Genomic DNA, 10,350 nt, shown 5'->3' with positions numbered 1-10,350 from the left:
GCCCATAATGTGGCATGGTAGTTAAAGTGGCTGGATTCCACATGGCTAACCCTGCCATTCAAGTACTGTACCCAGTGGCTTTGAGAAACAGGCCGGGCATTTGTGGGTACATGCCCAAAATCCAGAAAGAAGGGAGGGAGGGAGGAAAAGCGATTGTGGCATGACCATATCCCATGGGGGGTTACTTTCTTGCGCTCTCTCTCTCTCTCTCTCTCTCTCTCTCTTTCTCTCTCTCTGTCTCTCTTGAGCAAGCACACACATTCTTTGGGAAAATTTTTTAAAAGAAAAGAAAATGCTTAGTGTTTGAAATCAAGCAAATTTAGTTTAAATCCTGTCACTTGGTAAATGTAGAAATTTGGGCAAATAAACCATTCTATGCCTCTGCTTTCTTGCTTGTAAAATGGGAATAGTAGAAGTGATTGCTTCACAGATGATCAAGACTACAATTCGAGTAGTATTACAATGTAACACAAGTAAGTTGCTTTAACGGAGACAGTAGTGAGAGAACAGGACAAATTTTTGTTTTGTTTTGTTTTATTATTATTTAGAGAGTTTGGTCTTGTTTGGTTTTTTGTTTTGGGGTTTTTTTGTTTGTTTGTTTGTTTGTTTGTTTTGCTAAAGGCAAACACAAACCCAGCTAAAGTATCTGCTACTGTTTTATAAATACATGTTATTATTTTTAGGGCACCACTGAATAAGAGCTAATTCTCTTTTTATGTGCAATAGTAGCAAGTATCTTTAACTGTCACCTTTATTTTGATCATATTTCAGAGGAGGACATTAATGCCACGTTCCATTTAGGTTGATTTTTATTATACTGAAGGCCAACACTTTTCTGTATTAGATTCTCTTCATAGACAAAAGGCTCCAAAGTAGCCAAGAAAAAACAAAGTGTTTTTTTAAGCAACCCTAGCACTCACATGCACTTGCTAGAGAGACGGAGAGATAGAAAGTGATAACTCACCCCCCAAGGGAGATGGCCACATCACAATCCCTTCTCCATTCTCGTTGGCACACACACACACGTGCCCATTATGAATTTTAAGCCACCAGGTCTGGGACTCAAACCGCGGTTGACTACATGGGAGTCCAGTGATGTAAGCATTATGCCATCTGTTGGTCCCTAGGACAAGTTTTTAAGGAAACTTAAATTATTTAGAAATCCAGTCTATTTGACTGATATATTTTCCCAAAACTCCTACCTCAGACTAGAAGACTATTTTTTCTCTGCCTCTCCCAGGACCTGTTTTCTTTAAAACAGAGCTCACATGTGCTGCCTCGTCATCATGCCAGAACTATTTTACAGCTTAGAACGAAAAAGAATGGCTGCAATTTTTTATGCTTCTTTGTAATATTTATATCTTGCCGGGTGAGATAGCTATCTGTTACTTCTTTCCCATTAGATTTTAAGCTCCTCAAGGACAAGAATCTTACCATACTTAACCTTTATATCTGCCATAGGCCCGACCAAAGGCTTTAAACGTGATAAAGACTCAATAATTCCTCACTGAATGAGGGGGAAAAAATGAAGTAGTGAATGAACAAGTGAATCAGAGCCTCCAAACACAGATTATTGAGATGTACTATGCTTCCATTTCTTTGATAACAAAGGTTAATGCTTCCCTTTAGAATTAAGCCGCTGGAATCACTTAATTTTTCTGTTCTTGGTTCACATGCAAAATTCCAACCAACATCAAAAGAAAGTTTGATTAAACAGAGCAGGAACAGCATGTATGATGGATGTCAATCCCTCCCAGAGCAGGATGTGGGTCTGGAAACCAGAAGACTTGACAATGCAAAGTTGAAAGGTCTCAAAGAAAAGCTCATGTCCTATACCCAAAGAGAGTTGTGCTCTGCCTTCAAGAAAGAAACGGCACAAGTTCAGACACCCAGGGATATCTGGAACAGGTCATCAGAATTTGAGCCTGTCCTTTCTCTCACACTTCCCACTCTTTTCTAGTTATTGTATTCGGTACTCATCATAAGAAGAGAAAAATCAAAAAATTCAGTGGTATTCCAACCTAAGGAGGCAAAAGGACAAAGCAGTTTCAGCTTCCAGGATTATTGTAGCTTCTCAGAATCTCTTGTTGCCCTGGAAGCTGGTTTCCTGGAGCAGCTAAGATTCCCGGGATTCTGCAAGCAGCTAGAGTTATCTGGTGAGTGATCAGAAGGCTCCTGGGAAGAGGCCCAGCTGGGATTCCTTCCAAACCGTGTCTGCACCACCTGTAACTCTTCAATACACATGCATGCCAGAAGACCGTCCCAAGCCTGAGGGGGTGGGGAGAACTGCCATCCCAGAAAGAACCACCAGCCCACTCTGGCAGCAGAAGGGCGTCCTTGAGCATCGGGAAGGAGCCAGGGTTTCCAACTAAGGGCAGCTTGCCAGTCCTGGTATGCAGATCTGGGACCTGAGCCCACTGAGCCTGCCCCAACTTGCCCAGGAGAAAGAGAGGCCAGAGACAAATGAGAAAGGTGTTCATTCCCTACCTCCTCCCAGTTCCAGCCAGTTCCAGGCTCTTTTGAAGTCCTGGGCCAGGAAGCATGGCCACTACTGATGCTGGGAATTTTTTTTCAGCATCTCTGGGATTCGGTTTCTTTCTCTCTCTGGAAGGCAGACCAATGTAAATCAAAAAGCACGGACTTTAGAAGTAGATAAACCTCGATTCAAATCCTGGTTGGGCTGTGCACTGGATTTATAAACCCAAGGAAATTATGTTTCTTCTGAACCTTGAGTTATTTGTGAAATAGCATTAATCTAACCCAGAGTTTCTCAACATCTGCACCATTGACGTTTTGGATTAGATCCGTTTTTTTTATAGCGGTGAGATGAGGGAGACTGTCCTGCACAACACAGAAGGTTTGGCATCTCTGGCCTTCCCACCAGGTACTGGTAGCACTCTCTCCTTTCCAGTTGTGACAATCAAAAATGATTGCAAGAGACCAGCAGGTGGTGTGGTGGTTAAGGTGCTGGACACTCCCATATGGATGACCACGGTTTGAGTCCCAGAACTGGTGGCTTTCTTTCTTTCTCTCTCTCTCTCCTCTGTGTGTGTGTGTGTGTGTGTGTGTGTATGTGTGTCTGTCTGTCTGTCTGTCTGCCTGTCTTTGGTCAAATTAAAATAAATGAATGAATAAACTTAAAAAAATTTTTAAAAAAATTATTCCAGACATCTGCTAATGTCTTTTGGTAGAGAAGCTGTCACCTCCAGTTGAGAACCACTGATTTAACCTAATCCTTAGGACTGTTGATTTTACATATTAATGCAAATATAGGGTCCCATACCTATGAATAAGCAAAAGAAAAGCACCCAGGAATTATTAACTCCTGTAGCATATGCCATCACCAGGTCACCAATGTCCCTTTGGCATAAACCTCAGCACACTGATGTCTACTTCCCATGAACACCTGGGGCTCTCTTATCTTAGGAGCAGTCTGTGCACAAAGTGAGTCGGAAGCTGATGTCCTTCAAGGTAGACCTTTCTGATAGAGGATGAGTTGGTAGACAAATACCAACTTTCCTGATGACTTTGTTGAGATAATCCTGAGGTTCTGTTCTATACCACCTTCCAGAAACCCCCAGTGAGATCCGATCTGTTGCCCGCAGCAGTACCTGGCTAGGCCACACACACCTTTCCCAATCTCATCTCCCTACTCCCTGATAGATATTTCCCAAGATCGCTTCCCCAATTTTTGGCACAACTTCCTTTATCTTTCTTGTGTTTCGCTTAGTAACTTAATATGTAAAAATTGTGCTCTTATTTTTATAAATGTCCTACCTTGCTGATTCATCTAGCTTCTCATTACCCAGGTCATGATGTTTCAGAAATGCTTTATTAAATACTGCAAATTAGCTATTGTTCTGCCCTGGAGACTGCTGAAAATAATGATCGACACATCCCAAAAGGTCCCAATGCAGTTAGAGAAAAAGGGTCTAGGAGCCTCACTTCTCACTCAGCCCTAGGCCCAATCTATCCTCCTCATGGCTTCCACACAGCTTCCTTCTAAAACCTACATAAGATCATGTCTGACATGAGCCCCGCTGTCTTCTCCATGGCTATAACCTCAGTCCCTAAAACCATACCTGGTATGTGGCAGCTACCCAGTGCTAATCGTTGAAGTGCTGAGTGAATGTCATTGTCGTGCTTGACATCTTTGTATGCTTCGTCATTTTATCAGTAAAAATAAAGATGGATACTCCTTAAGATGGTAGTTAGGGCAAAGGCATCACGCCCAAGTCTCTGCTTCCCTCCAACTTCATCTCTCATCACTTACCCAGTCCACTCCAAAATACACACATACATGTATATTAGCCATGACACATTGTATGTCGTCCTTAGAAAGTTATGTTCTTATTTTGGCTGTCCTTTTGCTATGCTACCCTTCAACTTGGGATGTCTTTCTTTCTTTCTTTTTAACATTTATTAATTTATTTATCTATATATTTAATTGTTGCAGTTTTTTAGGCCACCATATCCAGGATTTGAACCATGGTCAGCCATGTGGGAGTCCAGCTCCTCAACCTCCATGCCACCTGCCACCAAGTCTTTTCTCTTTTAAGGCCCATAGGTTCCTCAAGAGGTTGCTCAATTCTGACTTACTCTGCATAGTCTGCACTGACCCCTTTGAGTAAAGGAAGTCTATTTTTGCTCTCATTACACTATTGTAACTGAGGTTTACTTATTAATGTGCCTCACCAGGGGGAGTGCCTTGAGGTAAGAGATCGTGTCTTTAATACTTTGAAGACCTTAGTATATAATCCTCATTCCCCTAAATCAGTGCAACTGACTTCTACATAGAAAGAATATTGGTGAGTTCCAGGGATTCTGCTCACCACCTTCAGAAAGACACACCACAGTTACATGAACAGCCCTTTCTAAGCTTCCTACTGCTATGGTTTGGCTCACCCAGTGATGAGAAGAACCTAGTGCCTTGGCCAAGGAATAATATGACCTGCCACCCCAGCCTCAAAGGTTTAATGTACAAATATGAACTCCTCCTGCATCGCACAGCCAGGTGGGCGGCTGTCATGAGAACCCAGAAAAGCTCTTTGGAACTGATGCTCTTCGTTGGACCTAAAAGAGTTTCAAGATGGAATGTTTACAAATTCAGCATAAGCACTTCAGTCTTGGAGCTCATGCTCAGTACTAGTGAGCTGGTTTTGTGGAAACAGGGAGTAGAAAACAGAGAAGAAAATGTTTTGGTTCTTCTCTAAAAGCCCAATTAATTCTAAGTCTAAATCATCTTTAGACAGAAGGATCTAGCTGGAACAGGATAACTGCCCTCCTCCCTTCACCACTGCTATCGAACTCTCCCCCTCCCAAAACTAAGCTGGGTGGAGCCCCAGACATTTACTTTCCAAAACAACCTTGAGACATGGGTAAAATCTAATCTTATGAAAAATGAAATTCTATTGGCAATGTAGAACATAATGAAAGAAAAGTTTTTATGATATTGATTTAATTATGCAGCCAACAAACACCAAAGCATATACTTACATGACCAGGAAGAGATTGTTTGCTTCTGAAAACTGACTTCTTTTTTTTTTTTTTTTTTACTGAGGGCATGTGTGCACACATCAGAGAGAGAGGAAGCAGAAAAGACAAGACCCTCTCAATGGAGCCTGGTCATGCTGCAATCTTGATTCCTCCATTTCTCTGTTTCAGAATCCTGGGCATATGCACTCATGACCAATATGTTTTTCAAACTGCTGAGGCCAGGATTCAAACCACAGTGGAATCTAGTTTCTCCTGCACAGCCATTAACTGTTGTGCCATGGGGCCGGTTCTAAGGTGCACATGACCTCCAAGAGAAAGTGTCTCACCGAATGCTGAGCCTGATATCTGAAAAGCAACAGATGTTCACATGACAGTAAATCTCCTATATCCTGTCAGGAGATAACTGAAGTTTCTTTTATGAAGTCTTCCTCACTGAGCTAAGAATCAACCATAATCCTTTTTTAAAAAATTATTTATTTTATTTTATTTCTTCTTATTATTATTATTTAATTTGCTATAGGGCACATGCACTCACCATAGAGACAGAGAGAGGGAAAGTGAGAAAACAAGCTGCCAGGTCTAGGATTTGTACTATGGTTGACCATGTGGGAAACCAGTGCCCCAACCACCATACCACTTGCTGATGCCAACCATAATCCACTTTTTAAAGAATCGTTTATTTAATTTTATTTATTCACTCACTTATTTTAATTTGACCAGAGAAAGACACACAGAGAAAAGGAATATGAGGAAGCAAGCCACCAGGTCTGGGACTTGAACTATGGTCAGCCATATGGGAGTGTCCAGTGCCTTAACCACCATGCCACCTGCTGGTCCCATCATCCATTTTTAAAAGTAGAAGACATAGGTTCTCTACTAGGACAACCAGCCACTGTTCTTCAGTTCCACTTTCTAAACTTTGAATACCCTATTTATACTCTATTTCAAGAAGAGTCACCACTATATAATTACCCTCAGTTCTCCAAGTACTCCAGTCATTGAACCAACGACCTATATTCCTATATAGAAACCTGAATGGAGAATAAATATCATTATTTCTTTCTGTGATCTTAAAGATAGTTTTCACTTGATAATACATGATAATATATGCACTTCAGCAGTGTGATCTAAATAGCATAGTGGAATCCTATCAACTCAATAGGCAGTTGTTTGGGATAAGACTCTAGATGTTTGTCCATTGAAGGCCTTGAAAGTTCCATGTGGAAACAAATGTAGGAACTATTACTTTCTCAGAAAGAAATGATAGACCCACTGAATGTACAAGCTTGAAGAAATTCTCAGAGACCACAAAACCAGCTAATTCACTGGACAGCTGAAGATACCTACCAACAAGCTAGGGGAGATATTTGAAAAGTCCACTTTCACATAGTAGGGAAGAAAAGCCAGGCCAGGACTCAAGGATCCTGGTATCCACATTACATTCTTCCTAGTGCTTCACACTGCTTCTCATCAAGCATTCCCATTTCCAAACCCTTCAGCCTCCTGAACATACTTGCTGGACACTGGTGGCCTGGGGCACGTCAACAGTTTAGATTATCTAGAGGGAGCGTTTCTTTCTCATGTGAGTACAATACCATTCTTTGTTACTTTCCTAGCAGTACATCCATGTGTGCTTCATCAGAAAACTAAAAAAAGTTGCTTACTCAGGCTTTACAGATCATGAATAAAATAATTAAGGGCAGAGTAGAGATTAAATTTCAGCTCTCTTAACTTTCTTTATAGAATTCATTCTCCTTTCAAGTCTCCCATGCCCTGCTATAGTTTGGATAATGGTTGCCCCCTAAAAGTTTGTTTGGGAATTTGGTCCCTAATGTAATGGCATATTGGGAGGTGGTGAGATCTTTAAGAGGTGAAGCCTAAGGACCAGCAGTTAGCATAATGGTTATGTCACTGGATTCCCACGTAGTCGAGTGCGGTTCGCATCCCAGACCCAGTTGCTTAAAACTCACGCAGGGCGCGTGTGCGCACGTGCCCAAGATCCCGAGAGGAGAATGGAGGAGAAGGGATTGTGGCGTGGCCATCTCCCCTGGTGGGTGATTACTTACTATCTACCTGTCTCTCTGTCTGGCGAGCGCACGCACCCTATAGCAAAAACCTCTCCAAAAAAAAAGAAAAAAAAAAGAGGTGAAGCCTAGTGAATGATATCAATATCATGGGACACTATTCCCATGAGTAGAGTAGCGCTGTCTTCTGAGAAGTGAATTCTAGCTCTCATGGAAAGGGGGTCAGTTCCCATGAGAATGGGGTATTCGATTATAAAAGAAAGATGGCTAGCCCAGATCTTTCTCTTTCTGCAAGCACTTGCCTTTTTCTCTGCTTCTGTCAGCCACATCATAACATAAGACCAGAGGCCAGCCCCATGCTTTTGGTATTACCAGCCACCAGAGTTGTGAGCTAAACTAACTTCTCTTCTTTATTAATCACTCATTCTCAGGTTTGTTTTGTTTAGTAGCACAATAACAAACTAAGATATTCCAATGTTTCTGCAGAGAAATCTCAAAGAGGAAATGATGAATTTCAACATTCAAGTCTTGAACCAATCATTTTGAAGCTGACATACTATATAACAATCCAATCTACGTGTCTGACAATAGCTAAGACAATATCCTTCACTGAAACCTTCCTGATATCAACTTTTCCTGTTAAAGGCAAACAGAAATCCAGCTAAAGTATCTGCTACTGTTTTATAAATACATGTTATTATTTTTAGGGCACCACTGAATAAGAGCTAATTCTCTTTTTATGTGCAATAGTAGCAAGTATCTTTAACCGTCACCTTTATTTTGATTGTATTTCAGAGGAGGACATTAATGCCACATTCCATTTAGGTAGATTTTTATTATACTGAAGGCCAACACTTTTCTGTAGTAGATTCTCTTGATGGACAAAAGGCTCCAAAGTAGCCAAGAAAAAACAAAGTATTTTTTTAAGCAACCCTAGCACTCACAGTGAACAAAACCAAAAAATATATACATACATACATACATATATATATATATATATATATATACACACATACATATATGTATGTATAGATATAGATATACACACACACACACACATACATACCTTATTGACAGAAAAGCACAGAATAATGTAGCTTGGCAAAAGTACATGAACAGCACCAGGGATTTATGCTTGGTTTTACTTTTCGTTTTTTTCATTTTTTTTTATTTTATTTATTCACTATACATCATTACAACATAAAAATGAGATTTCCCATTCAGTATGCACTGTATATTGGCTCAATCAAGCACATCAACATATGTGTTATTGTCAACAAAAATTTTCCATTTCTTGTTTCCTGTATATTTTGCTTTTTATTTATTTATTTATTTATTTTTGCCATCCTTGATTCCCTACCTCTCACCCTCTGCCGTGTCTCATCCTTCTCCCACACTCTCTCTGGTATCCATGGTTGTTTTTTATGCCTTTTCTTCCCATTTTATTGATTTGCTAATGAGATTAATTCATCTAAATATTTCCACTAGCAAGCACAGCTGATATATACATATCCATGAACACATATCTGACTCTAGGCATAAACCTCAGTGAATAGAATGAACATACTATAAAGTAGCACCTAGCTGGGGCTATATAGCTTACTGCAGTCATCAAATATGCATTTTTTTCCTGAAACCTTTTTTTTTAATTAATTAATGTACATTCATCCCCTAATCATCATCACAGCATACAAAAAGTGGTTTCCCATCCAGAATATTCTGCATAGTGGCTTAATCATGTATATATGTTATCATCAATAATTTTCCATTTCTAGTTTCACATATATATGTATATGTATGCGTGTGTGTGTGTGTGTGTGTATGTGTGTGTATATATATATATATATCTTACCCTTATATCTTACCCTCTGCCCTTTCCCATCCTCTTCTCACACTATCTTTGGTGTCTACAGTTGTAATCCATTCTCCCCCCCACCATTTTCTTAAATAGTCTAACTACTTTCAATACCAAGTTCAGCTGGTAATTTCAAGAAAAGTAGTTTTGAATTGGTAAGGAAATTTGCTTAAAACTTAAAGCCTAGAAACAGGTTAGTATTCCGTTAAAATAGTGGGTACACCCCTGGGGTGATTTCTCGCTTTCTGTCTCTCTGTTTCTCTCTGTCTGGCGAGCACATGCGCCCTATAGCAAAAACCTCTTCAAAAAAAAAAAAAAAAAGTAGTGGGCACATGAACCTATTGACAGCTCAAGACAGGACAAAAACTCTTAAAACTGGACAACAAAGCCTAGAAGAAAAGCAGCAATATTTTAGTAAAAAGTCACAGAATGCTATTTCACCAGTTCAAACTCATGTACTTAATCTATCTTGTGTTGTGCTTCATTCTTCCCAATTGAATTCTGGGATATAATATTCATTTCCAGACTTGTTCCTACAATTAAGTTAGCCATTTTCTTAGTTTTTGAACTTTTATTTCTGTGTGACTACATTTAATTTTCCTGACATAGCACTCCCTTGAGAACTTCTTGGAGATCTGGTCTGGTGCTGGTAAATTCTTTCAGGCTTTGATAATCTGAGAATGTTTTTCTCTTTTCTTCCCATATGAAGGATAATCTTGCCAGGTACAGTATTCTCGGTTACAATTGCTTTTCCCTTAACACTTCAAATATATTTTCCCATTCTTTCCTCGCTCACATTGTTTCTGATGAGAGGTCTGCTGTTAGTCTGATGGAATATCCTTTGTAGGTAACTTGCCGTTTCTCTCTTGACAATCTTAGTATCTTGTCTTTGTCTATGGTTTTGATCAGTCTGGCTATGTGCCTTGGAGAAGATCTTCTTGGGTTGATTCTATCTGGGGTCCTTTGTATTTCTTG

The 10,350-nt window shown here is 40.0% G+C and overlaps 1 pseudogene; it reads left to right on the top strand.

The window, feature by feature from the left end:
• Positions 1-4,631, top strand: part of LOC102485555 (interferon-induced transmembrane protein 2-like) — a 12,927-nt pseudogene extending 8,296 nt beyond the window's left edge.
• Positions 4,632-10,350: the final 5,719 nt, after the last annotated feature.

The sequence above is a fragment of the Tupaia chinensis genome, unplaced genomic scaffold (genome assembly GCF_000334495.1).
Source record: "Tupaia chinensis unplaced genomic scaffold, TupChi_1.0 Scaffold000217_1, whole genome shotgun sequence".
Lineage (NCBI taxonomy): Eukaryota > Metazoa > Chordata > Mammalia > Scandentia > Tupaiidae > Tupaia > Tupaia belangeri.
This window is presented reverse-complemented; position numbering and strand designations above follow the sequence as displayed.